The sequence below is a fragment of the Apis mellifera genome, linkage group LG3, assembly GCF_003254395.2.
Source record: "Apis mellifera strain DH4 linkage group LG3, Amel_HAv3.1, whole genome shotgun sequence".
Classification (NCBI taxonomy): Eukaryota; Metazoa; Arthropoda; class Insecta; order Hymenoptera; family Apidae; genus Apis; species Apis mellifera.
Genome location: NC_037640.1, coordinates 8,588,186 through 8,611,188, shown reverse-complemented (window position 1 = coordinate 8,611,188; position 23,003 = coordinate 8,588,186). Strand labels below are relative to the sequence as shown.

Below are 23,003 nucleotides of genomic sequence, written 5' to 3'. Positions count from 1 at the left end.
TTTCAAAATTTTCTAATTAATTTTCTAATTAATAGTAGGAAAAAGGGGAGTCCTTTCTTCTCTCCCCATTTAAAAATTTTCTAAGTAGATAAAGTGAGTGACGGAATTGTTTTACATTCTTCTTCGTTCCTTCTTTGAGTTTTATAATGATATATATATTTTTATTACGTTTACATTTTACAATTAACCAGCTTGATTGAAACCAAGAAAATCAAGATGACAATTCGTTTCAATTTTCGATTAGCGCGAGACACGTATGGCTAATTTGAAGAAGTGTGCGCCAAGTGTGTTTCACTTTGATTTGAACGGCGGCGAACCGTGAGAAAGGAAGCAAAGTCGTTGCTCGCGAAACGAACGGACAGAAAACGGGGAAAAACTCGTTTAAGGCTGACGAGATTCAGCGAGGTGTTTTTTTTTTTTTTTTTTAAAACTCTCGATCGGCAATTGTCAATTAACAGGACCTTCCGCAACGCGAATCGATCGCCATTTCGATGCTGGGCCGAGGAAACAGAAAGGATCCAAATGTTTCATTCACTGATTTTGTTTTTAACGCGAGATATGGAATTACATATTTTGTAATATATCGAATCGTATATATTTTTCAACAGTTGAAACCCAACATAATTTGTTCTCCAATGATTAAATAAATTAATTGAAATTAGAGATATTTATGGCTATAATTATCGAGATCAAGATCCCTATATCATTTCATCAAAATCGTTTTACCTTCGTATTCGATCCGAAATCGAGAATAACGATATTTTTCGAACACCGTGTCTTTGGTGAGAAAAGAGGATTCGCGATAAATTCGCATTAAATCCTCGAACGATATGACGCAAGATAAAAAGACAAACGTTGAATCAAAAGTAATCTCTCCTTCTCTCTGTCTCTTCAATTAAAATAAATTTGCATTAAAATCGACGCAGAGTTTTCCTCGGTGTGCGGTGTGATGTTGGAATCGACGGTTGGTATCGCGATCCGCTGGTGGCAACGCGCACAATAGGCCGTGCAGCCTAATTGCGTAACGAAATCGACGATAACGAAGCCACGGCGCGGAGAGCGCGCACATAGGAAAGAGAAAATCGCCAGGTAATTCACGTATCGGACGGGCTTCCAGAGTTGAGCCCAAAGTGGAAAGTAATTGGCTACCTGTTACCTGGGATCGCGATGAAGAAATTGCGCTGAAAAACCGATTGCGATTTAATCGAGGCTCCCCGCACTGTGTGATCCACACGGTGAAAATATTTATATAATTGTCGATTAAGATGCGCGAACATTAATTAACCACGAGTGTATAATTTAATTTAGAGAGCTAAACGATTTCGATTAAAATTCATGGAATGAAAATTATTCGAGAGAGGCTTATTCAAGGCAGGAAATTAAGAAGAAGCAAGATTTATCGATCATTTTTCTCATTTCGAAGTTTGAGTTTGAGAAAATTGGTTTAAAAGAATAAAGTTTACGTTTTTCTTTGTGGATTAGAGATAGAAAGTGATTAATCATGAATTTGAAGGAATATTTTAGACAAATTTGCTTTCAGTTTGACGGCCACGCGACGCAAGAACCTTCGATTGACCTTTGTCCTCCAATAAGCGAGATATTGGAATGCGGTCTCTTAACCTGAATTTCGTGAACCCTCCATCAAAAGCGATTCTCTTTCTATTTAAAATTGCTAATGTTCGATCGACCTCGATCGGTCTTCCCTAAGTAATTTAGCTCGAAATGAAAAAAAAAAAAAAAAAAAAAAAGAAGAATAAAAAGTGGATCCCCTCTGACGATCATCACATTTGTTTCACGTCCCATTTCAAATTTTGTTTTCCAAAAAAAAAAAAAAGAAAAGAAATTATACCAGCATGAAGGAAATGAATCGAATTGAAAAATATTCTTTTCATTTTTACACTTGTACACAATTTCAGCGGAAATGAGACGAGGATCCAAAAATGGAATTCCTTTTTTACGGTTTTTTACGGGCGTTCAGGGATCCCTGGCGTTCGCCACATAAATGGCCACATCGTCCAAACGTAACACTTGTTCAAACGTGACGCACATGTAAGGATAATAAAAGCTCGTGGCCGCTTGTGTTACTGTGCAAGTCGGCTACAATAATTTGTTTAACTGCTCGGCCGGCGTCGCGTCGTCGAGACCTCGAAATAACAAATTACGTGGCACGACTAATGATAATCCTCCTATATATATATATATATATATATACATATATATACTCACTTTTGTATAATAACACGTTCGAGACCATTATTCATTGATATCGGAGAGGAATTCATGGTCACGAACATTTTTACATTTTTTTTCCTAATCCTCTAATCTTTAAAAATAAAAATCTTTGTTCCTTTTCGAATATTTTTAAATACTTTTCGAGTAAGCAATATATTTCTCAATCTTGAACTAGTCGCTACCAGGGATATGAATATATTTTATATTAGATAGAATTGCGGTCAAGATTAGTGTGACGTTCTTGCAAAATAAAAAAAAGCGAATATGAATATTTATAATTTTTAATATGGACGTTCTACGTTTCTAACTTTTGAATCTTTTATATCGAATGTAATATGCGTGTATTAATTAATACGTGATAATTATTATATTAATTTAAAAACAACCATAACAAGCATGAGAATTTATTCGTAATTTAAAAAAATATGGAGAAATTTCTTCCAAAATCTACGAATTTTTATTAAACTTTCAACCCTGAACCAATTCAGATTCAAAATTTCAAAATTTTCGATCATTCCCATTTAAATTTACACGCAAATTTCTACAAAATTTTCCCAATATATTTCCCATATATACATACATATATGGGATATATATTTCGATCCCACTCGACAACGCGTTGTTTTCAGTTGTTACAAAACACACGTCGGCCAAGGCCCGGAATCAGAAGTTTCCAATTAAAACCCCTTCCCTCCTCGGTTCAAACTTTCTACAGACTCGCGGATGGAATCACGAGGTATTCGGCTAATTAGAGAATTGAACGGTTTCATTACGGGTACTGGAACAAACGAAAGGATGAAAAACGAGCAAAAACGTACGAAAGCGCGCGCGCGCGCGCGAAACGCGTAGCTCGGCACAATGCTATCGGAAGTCGAACAATTATTCTCTATCCTCTTTGTCCCTCCCCCCTCTCTCTTTCTCTCCCACTCCTCCCTCTTCCTCCCTCCCTCTCTCACTCTCTCACTCTCTCTCTCTCTCTCCCCTCGCTTGTTTTCCCGCGAAATGAACGGAACACAAGGTATTCGAGTCGTGTAAAGCAGGCGTTATTCCATGGAGGCGAGGTTGCGCTCGCTTGCTTTTACGACCAATTACACACACGTATCACCGTCACGTAAAGTATTCCCGAGCAATCGTTCGTTTCTTATCGTCACGGGACCCACGATCTCGAATCGCGTCGCGTTTTTCGTCCTTCTCTCTCAACATTTTAAATCGCGGCGTTTCTTTTTCTCTCTTTCTCTCTTCAAGTCATTTTTTTCTTCAGAGGCATCGTTAAGGAATCGCGCGATAAAGGATGATTTAAGTGAAAGATGACGGTGTTCGGACACCGTGGTTTCAAGCGTGTCTCCTGGAAGAAGGGATAAAACGGAAGTGGAAACTTCTTTTCTTTCAGCCGAGATGGAAGAAGAGATTTGTTTTTTTCTTATAGGAAGGAATGATTTTAATCCAACTTATCAGAAGAAATGTTCGTAAATTTTCATTCTTGATTATTTTTTTCTAAATTGTCGATGTTGAAGGTTTATGAATCGTGCTTTTTTTTCTTACAGGGATGATTTTAATCCAACTTATCGGAAGAAATGTTCGTAAATTTTCATTCTTGATTATTTTTTTTTAAATTGTCGATTTTTATGAAACGACTACTCGTAGCGGCAATTTTTATTCCTGTATTAAAAAAGGAGAGTACACGGTGGAAGTGTGGTATCAAGTTCGATAACGTAAAATAATCTCGACTATTTTCTTCTTCTTCTTCTTTTTTTATTTTTCATTTCAACTTTTTGACACAAAGCCAATAGAAGAGAGAATAATAAAATAACTTGCACGGTTTCACGGCGGAGGATCGTAAATTTAGCATTTTCATGTTTTTTCCTCCGTTTTTCCAACGGAATTCTATTGAAACGAGCATTCTCGATTATTTATTATTTATTAATCGTTTATATGTCACGTGTAAATGTATATATATATAGAGTTGGGATACAAGTTGAGAGTACAAGTTGAGAAGGAGTTTGAGATCGAAGGGACGAGGGATGATCGATCGACAGTTGTCGATGGACAAGGATAAAACTCTTCGCGATTGTTGATCGTTCTAGCAAGATCTTGGAAAGGAATTCAACGATAATGGCTTCGATGATATAGTCGCGCTATTGACTTCGTTCTGTTTAACGATTTGCGACTGGCAAATTTCTACGAATGTCGCGATACAAATTTAATTCCGTCGTGAATAATAAAAAAGTTCCAGGAAATACGACTTTTTTTCCTCCTATCTGCGAATCTAGTGAATCACCGCCCGATTCACGACGACAATATTCCTATTGCAAAATTGTGTATTGCAAAATTTTAATATTAATGAATATCCCGTTCATCGCAAATCGTAGATTGGACGAAATTTAAATATTGATAAATAGGAAATTCTGGAAGATCATTGCTCATTCATATACGTGTGATTTGTAATTGTCATCCGTATATTTAAATAATTTATTCGTCGGATAATACGTAAAGAATTCGTTTTCAAATAGACAAAAAGAAATAATTACACGATCTTCTTCGAACTTTATTTTTCAATATAAGAATTTGATTCCAATACACCATAATACACATAAAAAAAGAAAGAAAGAAAAATTATATCTACAAGATCAAAATTCTAAATAGCAAAATAATTTCCAATAATCCAATTTTTCAAAACGAATGTAACGCAAAGAATAGTGTAAGAATTTCTATAAAAGGAAAAAAAAAAAAAAAAAGAAAATGCTTAAATTGTAAGGGCGAAAGATTGGAAGCAGAGCGCGATATTACTCACAATCAGTCGACTATTGGAGTGTAGCACGGTAATCAGTGATTAGTATCCTCGCGAACTAACGCAACCACTTTTTCTCTTCCCCAGATAAAAGCAAGTTTATCGGCGAGGCGTCGAGCCTCAATAAATTTGAGCCGGGTCGCTCTTTATCGTTGCACGATTATCACTCTGCCTCCTGATAGCGACTTCCTTTTCCATATTGCGCCGCCGTTTCTTCGTAGGTATTTCTGTGCCGCTCTTTCACGCACGCTCACGTGTGTGTCACTATTGCGTAATTTCTTTTTTTTTTTTTTTTCCTCTCGTGTTCACTCGCACGGATAGGAGTTAACGCAAGAATTAACGAGGACGAGCAATCCCAATCCCCCCTTTTTTCGAATGGAATCGAATGTGAATTTCACGGAGTTCGATTCAGCTTTTAAAAAGCTTGGATACGATTTTCGGAACGGAAGAAGAAAATGCAAATATAATCAGTGGATAAAAATTGTAAAAATTTTCCTGCGATGTATAACAGGATTATATAGGGTTGTTATTAAGCCTGGTTATTAAAGCCTGAGTGATTGAGATTATGATTACGATTATAGTTGTTGCAACTGTTGTTATTATGAGTAAATAACTATGGCTGATTATGATTTTACGAGTAAAGTATCATTAATTGTAAAGAAATTAATAATCGTTGATTATTACAGTGGCGATTTTCTTTGTAATTAAGACGAGAAGTTTGATTATGGGAAATATAAGATATTTTCCTCGAGGAGGATCATCTTCTAATTTATTTTGATAATAACGAATAAGGTATAAATAATCCAATTTGCTTTTAATGGAGACGAGAATTTCTATATTAATAAAGTTGTTAATCGAATTTTCTTTTATTACTTTCTTTTGAAATTTCGTCCAACAAAATCTTCCACTGGAAGATGGCGCAGAATTTTATTTCGAGCCCTGTGCGACATCACCACCATTTCACACTCCGGATTTCGAGCAATTATATCGTTGGAACAGTCGTTGGAGATAGGAATAACGATGAACCGAATGTGGACACATGGGTAAACATTCGTGAAAACGCTGGGACCGAACTACAAAGGATCGTAATTAACGGAGCGGGCGATCTCTGGAGGAAGGCGTACGTGGGGGAGGGGAAACGGGCTGTGGGTAGATTTCATTTTCAATCCCGTTTACGATCCATTACTGCTTTTTGTGCACTGGTGAGACGTAAAAGTCACATGTGATGGTTAAAGAGGGAGAGAACTTTTGGCGCTTAGAACTCTTTTTCGCTTGTGAAAATTGTCTTTTGTCTGTTACGCGTTTCAGAGCGCTAAGAATTCGGAAAGAATTGAAGGGACGCGATGTTTCGAAAGATACGTATTTTTGAATGCGAATTCGATTTGAAAAAAAAAAAAATTTTTTAAAAAATTGGAAAAAAAGGATATAATACAATGGTAGATTGATACTTAAATAAATACAGAAAATTAATTTTTAATTTCAAAACTTTTTGAACTATTTATTCTTTCAGAATTTTTCCGTCAATTATGTATTATTTAATAATCTATCACTTAATAAGATTGAATATCGGCAGAATAAAAATAAGTATAAATAATTTAAGAATTAATAATTTTCGATTATTTAGGCAAAATTTCTCACGATAATAATACTTTTTTAGTAATAATTCCCAAGCGATTGATCAGTTGGCCATGGGTCATTAACACACCCGTCTATTTATTTCCACGAGCGTATTTGTACGCCCTAAAAATTCGCGCCGCTATTTTTAAAACGTTCAACTCGATAAGACGAGCCGTGCGTGAATTATTATGTAACAAGGGGTGGAAGATGTCGATTAATTATAAGTCGTAGAATATATCGGGCAACGCTTATGCACGGAGCGGTCGAGGCTTGACATTAATGACGCAAACAGCCCCCCTGCTTAGGGGTGGAAACCGTTTTGATTACATTTACGCCGCATTAGTGACAGCTTTGCCCTGTTGTGCGAAGGGAAAAGACAGTCCGACGTCTTTTCGTTCTTATGAACTCGTTAAAACTTGTTTACAGAATTTTAGAAAATTCTCCATTTTTTTTGAATCGATATCGTATAAATAAAAGTGTAGATAATTATTACATCTACAATTTTCCTTGGGTTAGCTAGTTTTTTTATATGAAAATTGATAGGAACTCACCCTCTCAAGTGTAATTTTCTCTTGCAATCTTTATGATATTAAGTTGATCGTCACAAGAAAATATCCCTTCTTTCGACGCGAATATTTAAAAATTTAATTTTAAACCAACAATTTTCCCGTGGTCAAAGCATACATTTTATAAATCAACAATCTAATCTAATCTATCCAATCCCTTTCAATGCTATCAAAATAATCATATTATTAAAATCGAACTGAACTAAACTAGCTACAAAAATCTTCATCCCTCCACTCAAGCGCGAGCTAATAATTTAATTTAATTACCTAATCGAAAGCCCTAATCTCGTCGTCAAAACAGTTTTGAATCAACCACCTTGGTTCACAACAACTTCATAAATTTCTTCTATCCGACACGGATCCACGGATACCCGATCGAAACGTGTCTATTAATTCTGTAATGTTGTACTTGATCTTATCGCAAATCCGACCGACCTGATCAATTAATAAATTACAAATTTCCAGTTTCGAATCGAGTCACGTTTCCAAATAAACCCCGGAAATCGAGTCGCGATCTCCAACCAGTTCCCCAGTTCGACTGGCACCGCTGAATTCTTCGAGCGAATCGCGATTTCTCTCGTGCGCGAAACACGATGGAGGACGATTCGTACGTGGCCGGCCACGGTTGTAAATCATCCTTGCTGTCAAGCGGTGGATCGAGGGGGAGATCAACGAGAGCGCGTTAGACCGTGCAACTTGGAATTTCAAATCGCGATTTCTTGCCTCGAGGCTCGCCCTCGATCCAGCGATAAATCAAAGGATGCCGCTTATTAGGGTCGTGACAATGTTTCGAGACGCGTTCTCTTCTTGTCTTGTTTGGAGAGAACAGGCAAATTCGAGACGCGGATTTACGGTTTATCGAGAGGAGGATTGAATTGAAACCAACCAATGAAAGGGATATTGCGGTGGATATTATTGGTGATGATTGACACAAGTTGTAATGGAAGTATTGGAGGATGTTTGAGTTTGGAAATTTTTTTTAATATGATTTTTAGGATCGATGAAGGGATAACTGCAAGGTAATGGAGATTGGAATAATAATTTTTTTAAATTGTGATTATAAGAATTGATGAAATTTGTAAGTTGATTTTTTGATCGATTGAAAGATTATCGGTTATGGCGATGAAAAAAGTATTTTTAGAAATTTAGATTAATTGAGATTAGAATAAACAATATTTAAGTATTTTTGGGAATTTTTAGATGTTAATAATTTTTTATTAAATTTTGACATAATCTTAAGGATCGATCGAGAAATGTTATCAATTATAAAAGAATTGAAAGAAGTATTTTTGGGAATTTTTAGATGTTAATAGTTTTTTATTAAATTTTGACATAATCTTAAGGATCGATCGAGAGTTATTATCAATTATAAAAGAATTGAAAGAAGTTTGAGTGTTTTTTTGGACATGATACGATCTCGAGGATCTTGATGATGAAGTTTTACGATTGATTTTCAAGTTAAATTTAGACAGAGGTTCGTGAATTACTCGAAGATCATTAATTCTACACGAAGACTGGCGCGATCAATATATCTGGCTGAAAGATAATGTTAATAACTTTTCTATCGCGCTCTAATATCTGTTTTCTCATCGTGGAAATAGAACAATAACCTCGTGGAAAAAATTGATTGTTAAAAGTTAACGTAGTAGAAACTTTCTTGTAATAATTTATATTCTTAACATTAAATAATTCTAATAGTAATGAAAATATTATACAGGAATGAGATAAACTTTCTTTGCATAAAAAAAGATTATCTTCTGACGAAAAATATTTTAATTTAAAATTTTCTGAATTATTAAAAAAAATATGTATATATAATAAAAAAACACGAAGATGTTATTTTCAAAAATTAATTTCGAGATATGCTACGTTATTTAATAATTATCATTTAATAAAAAAAACTTTATTATATGTCGAGATTCTCAGATTTTAGAAATTTCCATCATTATAACCAGAAGATCATATGTATATATACATATAAAAGAGATAAAAGTACAAACAGATAAATCATAATTAAATTCAATTTTGATTATAATTCTACGCAACTTATTAAGATTAAACTTCATTAAAATTTTACGATCTATTCTTTTACTCCGACTTATTTCGACTTTTAACTTTGTTAGTTTCTACTTCTTCAAACAAAGAATGAAAAATTATGGTCATATGTAACTTTTACGCGATAAGAAAAATCCTATTATAATTAGAAATGGTAATAACTTCATCTTCAAACGAAAGCTAATTCACAAAGCCGATCGTTAATTACTATACTTTTCCAACTCCGATCAATCACGATTCTTGTGATCGATATCACTTTTAATAAAAATAGCCCCATTATACATAAAAATATAAACTTTTATTCTCTCGTGGAATCAACAAATAATACCACATAAAAAGTTCCAATTATTGATTCAATTTAATTATATCACACCTCCTTCGATTCAACTCAATCACAATCATCGCTCTTCTTCCTATCGCAATTATATTTTCAATCCTAAATCTTCAGCGTCAAACTTTTCCATTATCTTAATCGACACATCAATCTTCAATTTCCAATCAATCTCTTCACCCCTAACAATAAGAATTCCCATCCGATCAACATCTTAAATTCCTAAACATACCACAATTAAAATTTGAATCCTTCACTTACTAAATATCTTCCCAAACCAAACTTTTCTCACTACTTTGATCTTCGATCTCCACGAAAAAAGCTCCACTTTCGATCAACCTCTTCAAACCCTCTTCTTCTTCGCATCTCTCCAATTCCCACACTCATCTCTCAAACTTTCCAAACGCGCCACAATTAAACTTCACCTCAAAATCTTCACAATATCTTTCCAACCACTGCTTCAATTTTCACAAAAAAAAAAAAAAGAAAACGAATCCTCTTAATCTCATCGTTACACCTGAATTCTCTCAACGAACCAATTCAACAACCCTTTGCACGCAAAATTTCACCACCTTTATTAAACCTTCCACCCAAACGTCTTCGTTACCTCAACTTCCAATTTTTCCTCCTCTCTCTAGAAGCTATCACACCCTTCTCGCACCCTCTCCCTCACTTCCACACTTCCTCACTTCCCCACGATTCATCCATCCCTCGAAAAGAGAACGAAATCCCTCCCCTTCTTCTTTCCCTTACAAAAAAAAAAAAAAAAGAAGAAGTAATCGAAAAAAGAGTGTCTCTTGGCGAACTCGTTCCTTATCCTTTGCCACGCGAACCGACGCGAAAAAGTGTCGAAAAGCGACTGTGCGTGGCCCTCCTCCCCCACGTTTTTTCCACGAGGCGGGCGGCGGAAGCACGTGTCGCGATAAGCGAGGCGCGGGACGAAACGAGCGGGTTGATAATCGCGCGGAACGCACGAGGAGCAACGGGGAATCGCTTTGTGGCGACTATTTGCGGAGGCAGGCAGGCAGAGGAGGTTGGAGGCCGCGGGAGAAAGGGAGACCGGCGGCGGGCGGGGAGGGGTGGCGCGCGCGTTTGAGAAAAAGGGTGAGGGGGAGAAAAGCGTATCGGGTTGGAAAATATGTTGCTCGCGGAACCGACGCGTAATACCCACGCATCCCTCCTACCTTCCCTTTCCTCTCTCTCTCTCTCTTCACCCTCCCCTTCCCATCCCTTTACTATTTCTCGCCCATTCTTCTCTCTTTCTCTCTCTCTCACTCGTTTCTAGTTTTTTTCTCTTTTGAAATTTTTTCTCGATCATCGAGAACGTATCAAATCGAAAAGTATACTCGAGTATTCGATATATTTGTGCGATTATTTCAATAAAACTTGAAGGTGTGAACGTGTTTGTTAAATTTACGTAATAAATGAGATTGTAAAAATTTTTTCTCGGTTAATTCGTTGAATTTCGTTCTTTCTCGCGTCTGTTAAAAAGAGATTCTTTCTTCTTCTTTTTTTTTGCAAATTTTTTTGTTTCTTTTTTTTGGAAATTCGTAGAGATTATCGGTTAACGAAAGAAGTGGGAAATTTTTGAATAGAAAGAAGAAAATTTCTTGCATGCTTGGAGTCAGTGGAAACGAGAAAAAGGGAAATTCATTATCCACGTGTACACATCACGTGTGTACACACAGCACAAGGGGGAACAAAGAAGAAATATAAAATGAGAGTAGAAGAGGTGGGGAAAACGGGGAAAATGGCGAGCGAAAATACGAGAGGGAAACGAAACGATAACGAAATCTCGGCACAGTCGATGAAGCCTTATAGAGATCGAATCGTTTAAACGCATTTAACGTTCGTTGTTTCCTTTTTTCCCTTTTTTTCTTTTTTTTTTTCATCGAGATTTCGCGGATTACTCGAAGCGGATGGGACGCGGCAAAGCGGAGGAACGCGCACAGTTTTCGCTCTGATGGACGCTCTGATTGTCCGAAAGGAAACTCAAATGTAAGTACTTTTATAGAATATATTTTTCCACTTTTGGCAAAATATTCGATGCTTTTTCTTTTTTTTTAATTTTGTTTAAACAATCGTAGAATTTTTTAGAATAGTTAAAATTTACAAAAGAAAGTAGATATTGATTCTTTTAATTGGAAGGATATCATGGAAAGTTTTTTTTAATCACTTCTAATCGTAAAGTTTCGCTTGGAATAGTTAAAATTAGTTCAGAATTTATAACAGAATTAAATATCACTGGGGATATTCTTTTTTTTTTTTAGCGAGAAAGAAATTTAACACAACGAACAATTGTTAAAACAATTTTCATTACGAAACTTGATAAAACAATCCAATCGAATATGTTTCCGAATATATTAACGAACTTGTGTATTTCGAAAAAAATACGTTTCAATTGAATCATATCGTCAAATATTCAGCTTTATTATAATGAACTGGAGTATGAATTTTCCTTTCGTATATTACATATATACATATATATAATAACCAACAGTGTGAAAACAGGAATAATTTAATCTTTGGAAAATGGAATTAAATTCGCGCTACAAAGATCATACTTTTCAGTCTCGTGTAATTTACTAAGCGTAATTCGTCTGTGGATAATTCGAGCAACGCGATTAAAAATTAACACGTAATTCCAACTGACAAGTACGAAGTTTTCCGCGACGATAAACGAAGGGGAATAAATTATTCCCTTCTTCAAACGCGTATCATTCATACGTGTTGTGCAAATTTTAATTTAATTTTTTTCTTTTCTCTCTCTCTCTCTCTCTCTCTCTTTTTTTTAAATAAGACCGATCAAACACGAGATACTAACGATACACCTGAATATATTAGGAAGTGAACACGTTGGTAATGAGTAGCACTCTTGGGAAATAACTATAAGTACGAAGCTTAATTTAATGATCGACGCGAACGAATCATCCACCATGGAATATTTCACCACGTGTTTAACCGCGTATCGTAAAATTCGATCTGCGAATTTGCTGGCCCATCCATCGTTTAAACGAGCCTCTTTTTCGCCCCGTGATTAATGGTATAAAAATTTCGAGGCGTGCAAATATCGCGACACGATGAGTCCGACTATAATCGATACAGATAACATTTTTGCTCTGATTTTTCCAACGGAACGGATTAAATATTTGAAAGAATTTTTTTTTTTTTCGTAATAAACTACTCGAAGTGTAAAATTTTCGAGAAACAAGACACAACTGGATTTCCATAATTCAAATAAGAGGAAAATGTTTCGATCGTTCAATGATCGAGCGAGGATGTGAAGGGCAGCGATACATCGACAACTTTATGGCACATTTTCGAAAATACCACAACGAACATTCATTTCTGTGACGGTGGGTCAATGTGAAACGCGTACGCGATACAGGTTATCGATATTGGTCGACAACGAGACAAATATTAATTACAACCCGTTGTGTATCGCCCGTCGTGTTGGCAAATTTACAACGACCAATAATTGATGGGAAAAAACTTGAGCTGAAACGTTCGAAAATTGTGGAAAATTTACGATACATAATAATGGCCGATCGTATTAATTAGAAATTTCAGTCGTTTCTAAAAATAATCGTCGTTTAAATGTGCTTTTTGGCGATCTTGGAATAAACTTGGACTTTTAATTATGCGAATAATCTTCTTGATTTTCATTTTCGAATTATTTTAACATTTAATATAATATTCAATCAATAATTGTAATTCAATTACATAGAAATCGAGGGATCAGCAAAATTTCTTTTTCAATCTTTGTATCAAGTGAAACATAATCATGAACCATTAACTTACAACACTAGGTTTTTAATAATCGTTTTAATTAAACAAATTATATCACCTTTCTGATGAAATAATTTCAACTTTCAAGTACTCCGAAATCTCAGCTCCTTTTCTTCTTAATAATTATCTCGCTTCTACGATTGGCCAAATTATTATTCCACACGCAAAGGATGGAGTGGAACAATAACAGTTGTACAAAATTAATCGCATAATCGTGAAAAGATGTTGCACGGTCAAAGGATAAGCGAGATAAGATTAGATTGGAGGAATCGTGTGCAGCACCAGGCGTTAATAAACGCGCGCGGATAGTTTCGCGACTCGACGAGATTAACCGCCGTTGGCGGTTTTTCCTTTTCTCTTTTTTTTTTCCACCGGCAAATTTTTCACGTGTTTAATCCGTTTGTGGACGAGTTGGTGGACGAGTTGGACACGGGGAAGGGGGAGGGTTAATTATCCGAGTGAAAGAGGCAGAACACGCCAGGGACTTCCGCCAGAAGGGTAGATAAAAACGAATTAACGTCCTCCTTTAACAATGAATTTTCTATCATGGGGAAAACTCGTCCCCTCGCAGCTTCCCCCGCGCGAACCGTTTGTAACAGCTTGGGCTAATTTTTCAAGCCTCGGTTAATTTCGAACTTTTCGCATTATCGCTGAAGGGAAATTTAGGGACAAATTGGTGGATTAAAAAAAATTCTCCGCTGCGAGGAATGTTTTGGCTCGTTCCTTTTTTCTTTTTCTTCTTCTTCAAAATTCATTTTGAACTTGTTAGAATAAAATAGGATGAAAGGGATTAAAATGGAGTAAGCGTGTAAATATTTTTTTAAAAGTATTTGTGTATACGATCTCTTTTTATAAATAATTTTATTTTCTTTTATATATATATATATATATATATATATATATATATATATATAAAAAGGAAATATATATATGAAGGAAAAATTCCAAACGATTCTCTCTATATATTATATCGAAAATATTAATCAAAATTTCTGGTACATATATATTTCAAGATCGAAATGAGTATAGAACGATAACCATATTCCAGATCATATCAATTTCCTTTTGAATTCTCTTTCCAAGATCTCCAAGAAATTTCCGAAATAAAGCTCCACATTCTCCTCGATCTTTCCTCGAATTCCTAATTTACCTATCTCCGACATAGCCGAATATTTTCCCGTGCTTTCGATCCCTTCCCCTCCGATCACAAATGGATTCTCGAAAATCTCTATAGAGATTACCGATTGATTATGCAGGCAACGAACGAGAGGAGGAAAATCTGGAGATAAATTTTTTTCGTTCGTATTTCGTCGGAAGACGAAAAAATATTTGCCCAGGCCAGGATGTTCCGGATGCTTTGAATTATGATCCTGGTTTGCGACGAGCATCAGGTTGGGGAATTGTCGAGGGAGCCGTCACGTTTCGGTGGTGGAAATTTCGGTTGCTCGACATCGTCATAATTGAATAACCGGCACGCGTTTCACGGAGAGCTCGTTAATTAATTGCAGGCCGCGTAATCATATCATGTGATGTGATCGCGTAATCGAGGGACCGCGGGACCAAGGATCATGGATGCCGATCCCGCTTTTCCTGTAACCACGCGATGCGTCCTGCATCGTTACGAGGATTAAGATTTTAGCCGGTGGTGGGTCGCCGCTTCGAATGATAATTTCGTTAATGTTTAAATAATTTGCAACCCTCTTGCTACCCAAGATTTTGATACCTTTCAATCTGTTTTGCATTTGCAATTACAATTTTTGCTAATATTTAAGTAATTTGCAACAATATTGCTAATATTCGAATAATTTGTAACCCTCAGCTACCCAAGATTTTGATACCTTTCAATCTGTTTTGCGTTTGCAATTACAATTTTTGCAATTTTGCTAATATTTAAGTAATTTGTAATAATATTGTTAATATTCGAATAATTTGCAACCTTCAGCTATCCAAGATTTTGAATCTGTTTTGCGTTGCAATTACAATTTTTGTAATTTTGTTAATATTTAAGTAATTTGATTTTGATACTTTGAATTTGTTTTGCATTGCAATTACAATTTTTATAATTTTGTTAATATTTAAATAATTTGTAGCTATGTAAGATTTTGAGTCTGTTGCAATTGTTTTCTGCAATATTATTAATATTCGAATAATTTGCAATTCTTATTCAAGAGTTAATTATGTAAGATTTTGATACTTTTGAATCTGTTTTGCATTGCAATTACAATTTTTGCAATATTGTAATTTTGTTAATATTTAAGTAATTTGCAACAATATTATTAATATTCGAATAATTTACAACCCTCAAGATTTTGATCTTTGAGTCTGTTTTGCATTGCAATTGCAATTTTTGCAATTTTGTTAATATTTAAATAATTTGCAGCTACGTAATATTTAAATAATTTCTCAGCTACGTAAGATTTTGATACATTTGAGTCTGTTGCAATTGTTTTTTGCAATATTATTAATATTCGAATAATTTGCAACTCTCAGTTACGTAAGATTTTGATACCTTTGAATCAGTTTTGCGTTGTAATTGCTTTCTGCAATATCGCTATTATTCGAATAATTTGCAACCCTCGGTTATGTAAGATTTTGATACCTTTGAATCTGTTTTGCGTTGTAATTGCTTTCTGCAATATTGTTATTATTCGAATAATTTGCAATCCTTAGCTACGTAAGATTTTGATACGTTTGAATCTGTTTTGCATTGTAATTGCTTTCTGCAATTTTGTTAATATTCGAATAATTTGCAACCCTCAGTTACGCAAGATTTTGATATCTTTGAATACGTTTTGCATTGCAATTGCTTTTTATAATATTGTGTTCTCTTTTGAGTTGTAGGATTTTAATATTTATGAGAATCATAAATGCTACTTTTGCTGCGTCTCCATCCATATCGTTTATAAGATTTTGGTCGATGGTGTTTGTCGTTTCGAATTGCAATTTTATTAGTATTCAAATAATTTCCAATATTTTCTAAACCATGAACTCTAAGATATTTTCTCTATCTGATTTGTACGGTTCTAAAATTTTGGATTCACTTTCTCCATTTGTTTCGAATCATGATTCCTTTTCTTTATTTACTACTTCAATAACCCATTCCTTTACTTATTTATCTATGTAAAATATTAAAAGCACTATCTTTTCGATCTTTTTTGAATAGCTTTATTTACTTAAATATAATTAATTCCTTGACGCTTCGTAATTCCTTTTTGGAATATTCAATATGTGACTACCTAACTACAAGCACATTCGTAGTTACATATAATTTTCACGATCCCGGCAATCAACGTGATAAATAATTTAAACTTTGTTTACCTATATAACATATAGAAAATGCATAAAGCTCATCTTGATACCTCTGCACAATATAATGCAATTATATCAAAATAAATAAATATTAAAAATCATCATCTAGAAATGCAAACCTCTCAACAAACGCTCTTTCGTAATATTCACATCACGAAAAATCGAGGATTTGGATCCTTTCCTCTGCTTCTTTGCTCTCTAAAATAATAGAAAAAAATCTGCTGCCAAAAATTCAACCTCGCATCTTCCAATCATCCATCGAGTTTCAAGGAATCGACACAATCAGCTCCTACGCGAATTGAACGAGAATCTCGTGGAGAGAGATTCGTTTCGAATTAACCCCCATGAGATGCGAATGCGGAACGATCATCGCGTCGATTCTCCTCTTATTAGATCTCGAACCGCGGATACGCGACTCGAATTTCCAGCAACGCGTATCTTCGAATTCGAACGTGTTTCCTCGAGAATGGAAACAACGATATCTCGATGTATTCCCGATGGGAACACAGGAAACGAGCCTTCTCCAGAAATATCGAGGCTTCTCGACCGGCTTCTATTTATTCCTCTCGAGTTCCTCCCGAATTTCCACGCGTGTTCGCGCTACTTTGGGAATACGCGGCGCTTCCTTAAACGAGGAAACTTCGCGGTGAATTTCCGCCAAGGGCCTGTTTTAATTTCCACGTCAGATATTATTGAATCGAGACAAGATTATATACTTCGTGAGGTCGAATTTGAACGTCGAACAGGGTGGGCGATGAAAAATTTTACGAGGAAAGAATATTTGAGAAAGTGTGCTTTGTGAAAGAGAAGTTTCATAGATCGTGAAAATTTAAAGAATTTCGAGAAACTTTGTAACATTTGGAAGAATTGAACACAGTCGAAGATAATTTGAACGTAAAATTATATTAAATTTAGTGAATAAGGGGAATATGTAACTCGAGATCAAACTGTGAAAGAGAATTTAAAGAAGTAACATTTGAGGGAATTGAAAACAGTCGAAGATAATTCAAGAATGAAAGGAATATATAAAAAAGAATTTAAAGAAATATTTGCAACACTTGGAAGAATCGAAGATATGATTTGAATAAAATAAAATTATTAAATTTAGAGAAAATATGTAACTCGAGATTAAACTGGCTTTACATTCCATAATGAGACAAAGAATTACTCGCAATGCTTTACATTCGAGCGTCTTTATTCTTTCAACAAAAGCCAATCCTCAGTTCCCCGATTCTATCGAGCACTCCAGTCCAAGTAATCGGAAACTTTTTGCTGACTTTTCCACGAGAATCTTCCCTTCGAACACAACCCCATCGTAAACGTCAACGTCGCTTCTAAACGTTGTCAGCTATTCCATCCAGCTACTCCTAAAGGATTCTAGTTTTCGTGGCGCCTGCCACCCCAAATTTCCCCGTTGATCTCGACCCGATCTCGAGTGTACGTACACATCCCCAAGTTCGACAGATTGGCGAGAGAAATTTCTTCACGTTTTTACGTGCTTCCTCCAGGAATTTAGAGAGAAATAAAAATACGATTTTTCCTTTGAAAAAGAAAAAAAAAGAATCAAAAAATAATGATCGTCAAAAGTGAGGATATTATTCGAAGAAACAATTAAAGTTAGAGAAGGAACTGTGAAATATTATGTTTGTTATTCGAGGATATGATAATTGAATGGAACCATGGGTTTGCACGAAGGAATTTGATTTGAAGGAGTTCAAGAAGGAGTGAAAAATACAAGAAAGTGCATAACGATGGTGGAATATATTGTCGAGGATCGACAAGGTCGACGACACGCCACCCTTGCTCCCGCACCCTTAAGAGCTCAACGACTGGAAGCAAGATCGAATCGCTTTTATCCTGCATCAGTCGTTGGATAGGGGTTAGGGATGATGATCGATGGATGCAAGTAATAATATAATAAATATCAGCTTTTTCTCTCTCTTTCCTCTTTCGTCATTTTCCTTTATGGAAAAATCTTTATGGGATGACACTGATCGAGATGGAACGACGTTGGTCTCTCTTGTTTGAAGGATGTTTTGAGCGGACTTTTATTTTTGTTTCGTCGTTAACGAAGAAAGGAAGTGTTAAGAAATAAAACAGAACTTGTTAATATTGACTTAAAGGAAAAATCTTAAGAATACTTTTTTCTCTTAAATAAAATATCTTATATCCTCTAATTTAATGGTTAAGTGAACACGAATGATTAGATAATTCGAGTTGGAAATTAATAATCCGTGTAAATTGAAGAGTATTTAAATGTAAATTTTCAAATAGGGAGAAAAAAGAAAGGAAGAAAAAAGAAAAATTGTAACAGGTTGCAATCTGTAGAAGTGACAGAATAATTTGAAGTTAACTATGTCGTTAACTATGTTGATCGTATAAATAAATAGATTGCAGAGAGTAGTGGATTTGCATTCATGTTTATTCTACTTTTGTCATGTAAAGCTAGATTCCGGACAAACATGTTTGCGACAGATTCGTTAACTATAGAAAGCATTAGCGAAATTGCTTTTCACAGAATTTTGCTACGCGAACAATCGATTGACGCCATTTGCTTTCGAAATTAAAAGCAAAAATAAAAATCGTAATAATAATAATCGATCAATCCGTATTCCGTTGAATTAATTTGTCACAAAAATAAAACGCGATAAATATTTAACTTTCCGACTTGAAAATTTCCTCAAAATATCCTGAAAACGTTTAACGATCGAAAAATCGAAAGAATTTTCTGAAATTTATAAAAAAATAAATTTACAATTTCGATCGATCGAAAGATACACGACGATACGAAATGACGATATTTAATATCTGGTGGAAACAAACGGAACACGAGTCAAGATAGATCATACAATATCGAGTTAACATTTGCCTTGTCTGTTTAACTCTTGCAAACATTAATATTCTATTCTGTTTCTGAACAAACCGTCCAAATTTTCGATTTCTGAATCGACAAATCGTACAAATAAAATTTACAATTACGATTAATTTAATTTATTTCACTTTAAAATTGAATAAAAAAAAATGATCGATCAATTTAATTTCCATAGATTGAATTAGTAGAAGCTACGTTTACGAAATCTTGCCCTCGTGTTTCTCGCGGACGAAGGTGGAAGACAAAACAGCAATTAAGGCGTTGGTCGTGTCGAGCGTTTCGAGTTTGCACGCACGTGACGGTATTTGAGAAGTTTGAGTTTCAGTCGCGATGGATTCAATGGCGATGCGATCGTGATGGAATTTGGATTTGACGTTTCAACAGTCACGTAGATTTCCTCGTTCCCGATTAATCGCAAGATCAACCGTGAAAATTTCAAAACAGGATGATCCTATCCACTTGTCAACAGGAAATAAACGAAAATAATGAGTTTTATTTCAATTTAATTAATTCAATTGGATTAAAATGATGAGAATGAATTTCAATTTTCCCTAATTCAAATTTCTTATTTAAATTTCCGTGGAACGGAATTTGTTAAATTCTCTCGCGAACGGGAATATTTCCTTCAATTTTTTTCGAGAAACAGATGAGACCAGAGTTTGTGGATTGTTTTATCGTGGAAGTAACTCGGTGAGTAAACGTTGGTCACTGCTGCCAGTTATTTCCTGTAACGCGGCCAGATAAGTTGCGCTTCCAGTCGAACTTCCGGAAATTCCGACCAAGTTTCCGTGGTCACTGCTCCATCGCGCACTCGAAAAGTTTTCCAACGCGCTCAATTATCCATTTATCTCGTAATTTATACTTTATAATCGAGTTATTTTCTCTCTCTCTCTCTCTTCTATGATTGAAAATTCAATTTTTCAAATATTCTTTGACGGGAAAAAATAAATATTGTATTTGAACGATCGAAAATTTTTAGGGGGAAATTTAAAACGCGATTTAAAACGCAGATTTGCTCGCTGGTTATACGAAATATTATTGCTTTTGGAAAATTTAAAGCGAATCTCGTCACAGATGTTTATTTCATACAAAATTCAATATCCTGAAATCCTGAAATCAAATTAAACGTAATCGTTAGACCACCAGAATATTTGTGCGAAATAAAATATTTACGAATACGATTAAACAGAAACAGAATTTAAATCTGTGATCTCTTATTCTCTCTTATTCCAAGTATAATCATAACTTTGAATATTTTTTTCTTGCATATTAGAATTTGTGATATCCGTTTAAAATTAACGATCTGTACGAATCATTTTAATCCAAAATCGATAAACAATTCTACGAAAGTAAAAAAGAAAAAGAAGTTTGAACCTCTTATTCGCGAAACGATGGCCAATTATGTTGAACAGGAAGGGAGGTTTGTGGCTGGCAGATCTCTAAACAAGGATAATGGGTGAAATAATATTTTTTTCTTGCATATTAGAATTTGTGATATCCGTTTAAAATTACGAATCATTTTAATCGAAATCGTACATCCAAAATCGATAAACAATTCTACGAAAGAAAAAAGAAAAAGAAATTTGAACCTCTTATTCGTGAAACGATGGCCAATTATGTTGAACAGGAAGGGAGGTTTGTGGCTGGCAGGTCTCTAAACAAGGATAATGGGTGAAATAATTACAGTCGCCTTAATCTCTGGTGGAAAACTCTAGGAAGTTCTGAATGGCTTCCTCCTTGTCAACGTCTCGCCAGGCCGGCGTTCACACAGGGTGGAACGTGTCCGACCAACGATTCACCGGTTTGTCGCGTGATACCGGCCGTTTTCTCTCTCTTGTGACGGAGCACAAAAGAAGGATAAGAGTGTATCCGCCTGTGCCCGTGCGTTTCCATTCCCCTCTCGTGCGCGGGAATAAAGCCTTGTGCATAATAGAGGCGGGATCGTAGCCGGAATTAGGATCAGGCTTGGAAACGCTTCGATCGAACCAATGTCGAAGATTACTTGGAACACTTTAAATTAATGTATGATTTAATTATTAAGTTGCTCGTAAAAATGATTTTTTAATCGAACTTGACGATTTTTAGAATCGAAGTGGCGCGATAGAGATGATCAGAATATTTTTGATATCAATTTTTTTATTACATGATGTGATAGTTTTAATTAGAATTCTACATAAGTAAAAAAGAAGAAGAAATTTTAATTGTTAAAGAAATTTAAATTGTTAAATTATTAATAAAGTATGTTGATGGAATTGAGTAGTAGTATAAATAATTAAATATCATCAACATTAATATTTTATCGAAAGGATATATTTGTATAATAAAAAGTAAAAATATGTTGAATCAATTTAACTATAGTTCCAATATAATCGAATCTTTTTTGAATCGAATTTTGCAACGTAATTGAATCGAAACAAGCTGGACTGAATGTCGGATTGAGTTTCAATTTTTTTTGAGCTTGAAAGATTTCTTCTTTTTGAACTTTGGAACATCGTTCTTTTTCTACCCGTCCATCTGGCGATATTTGGAAACTAAAATGATTGGAGGATAAAAATGAAGATAAAAATTTCAGCCTTTTTACACTCGGTTTTCTTTCGATTCTTCTTTTCTTCTCGTTCAGATTTCCGACTTAGTATTCAATCGATCCACATAAATTATTTCACAACCGACTCACGTCTTACGTCAACGATTTATCGCTCTTCGACAAAGCGACTTGAACACTTTCCTTATTGAAATTTCATTTCATATTCCTTCCACACAAGTGATATATATTTTCTCATCAACACATATCCCATCCAGATATTCATATCCAATTATCGTTTGAACAAACTGTCGAAAGCCAATGAACAAAATAACAACTATCACTATCTATACGCATAAACGTGTGATTCTTATGAAGAAAATTGGATTCATCGAGTGTTAACTTTTCTTTTTTCATCAATCCAAATCATTCTAAATTATTTCTTTTTTTTTCTCAAAAAATCTAAAAAAATTCCAAGATACTTCATTTACCAAATCAAATACTTAATAAAAAGCTCATCGACAAAACTAAAAATTCAGCAAAATAAAATTTTGCTTCCAAATCATTCGCAAAATTTTTCAATTTCCAAAAAAATCTCCTCTACGCGTTGTGAACGATTTACCTTGAATCGCGAAATTTCCAAAAAAAAAATCCTCTCGATTCTCGGCTCAATCGCGCGTGAACGATTTACCTTCGATTTTCAAAAAGAAAATATTCTCTCGATTGAACCGCGCGTTGTGAACGATACCTTAAATCGCGAGCAAAAAGGTAATGGGAAGTCCTTGCGATAAGGGTTCCAAGGCGACTCCTTTTCCGCTTTCCGCTCCGATTTCGTAGCCCGGATACGCGCATATAGCGAGGCGATGGAGATGGTTGGCGCGGTGGTGCAAGCGTATGCTATCGGGATAGTTAATTAAAGGCCG

At 35.0% G+C, this 23,003-nt stretch overlaps 1 protein-coding gene across 10 annotated transcripts in view; it reads right to left on the bottom strand.

The window, feature by feature from the left end:
- LOC408741 (ras-related protein Rab-37) overlaps window positions 1–23,003 on the bottom strand; it is a 236,822-nt gene that overhangs the window by 23,629 nt on the left and 190,190 nt on the right. The window contains exon 1 of one of the 10 annotated variants that reach the window (XM_006563984.3): window positions 9,851–10,532. The exons of 6 other annotated variants lie outside the window; for them this stretch is intronic. The gene's annotated coding sequence lies outside the window, so the exon portion shown is untranslated. Of the gene's footprint in view, window positions 1–5,023; window positions 5,188–7,188; window positions 8,270–9,850; window positions 10,533–23,003 lie in introns of those variants that run through there. 3 more of the 10 variants (XM_016911225.2, XM_016911224.2, XM_016911223.2) reach the window with 3 other exon arrangements.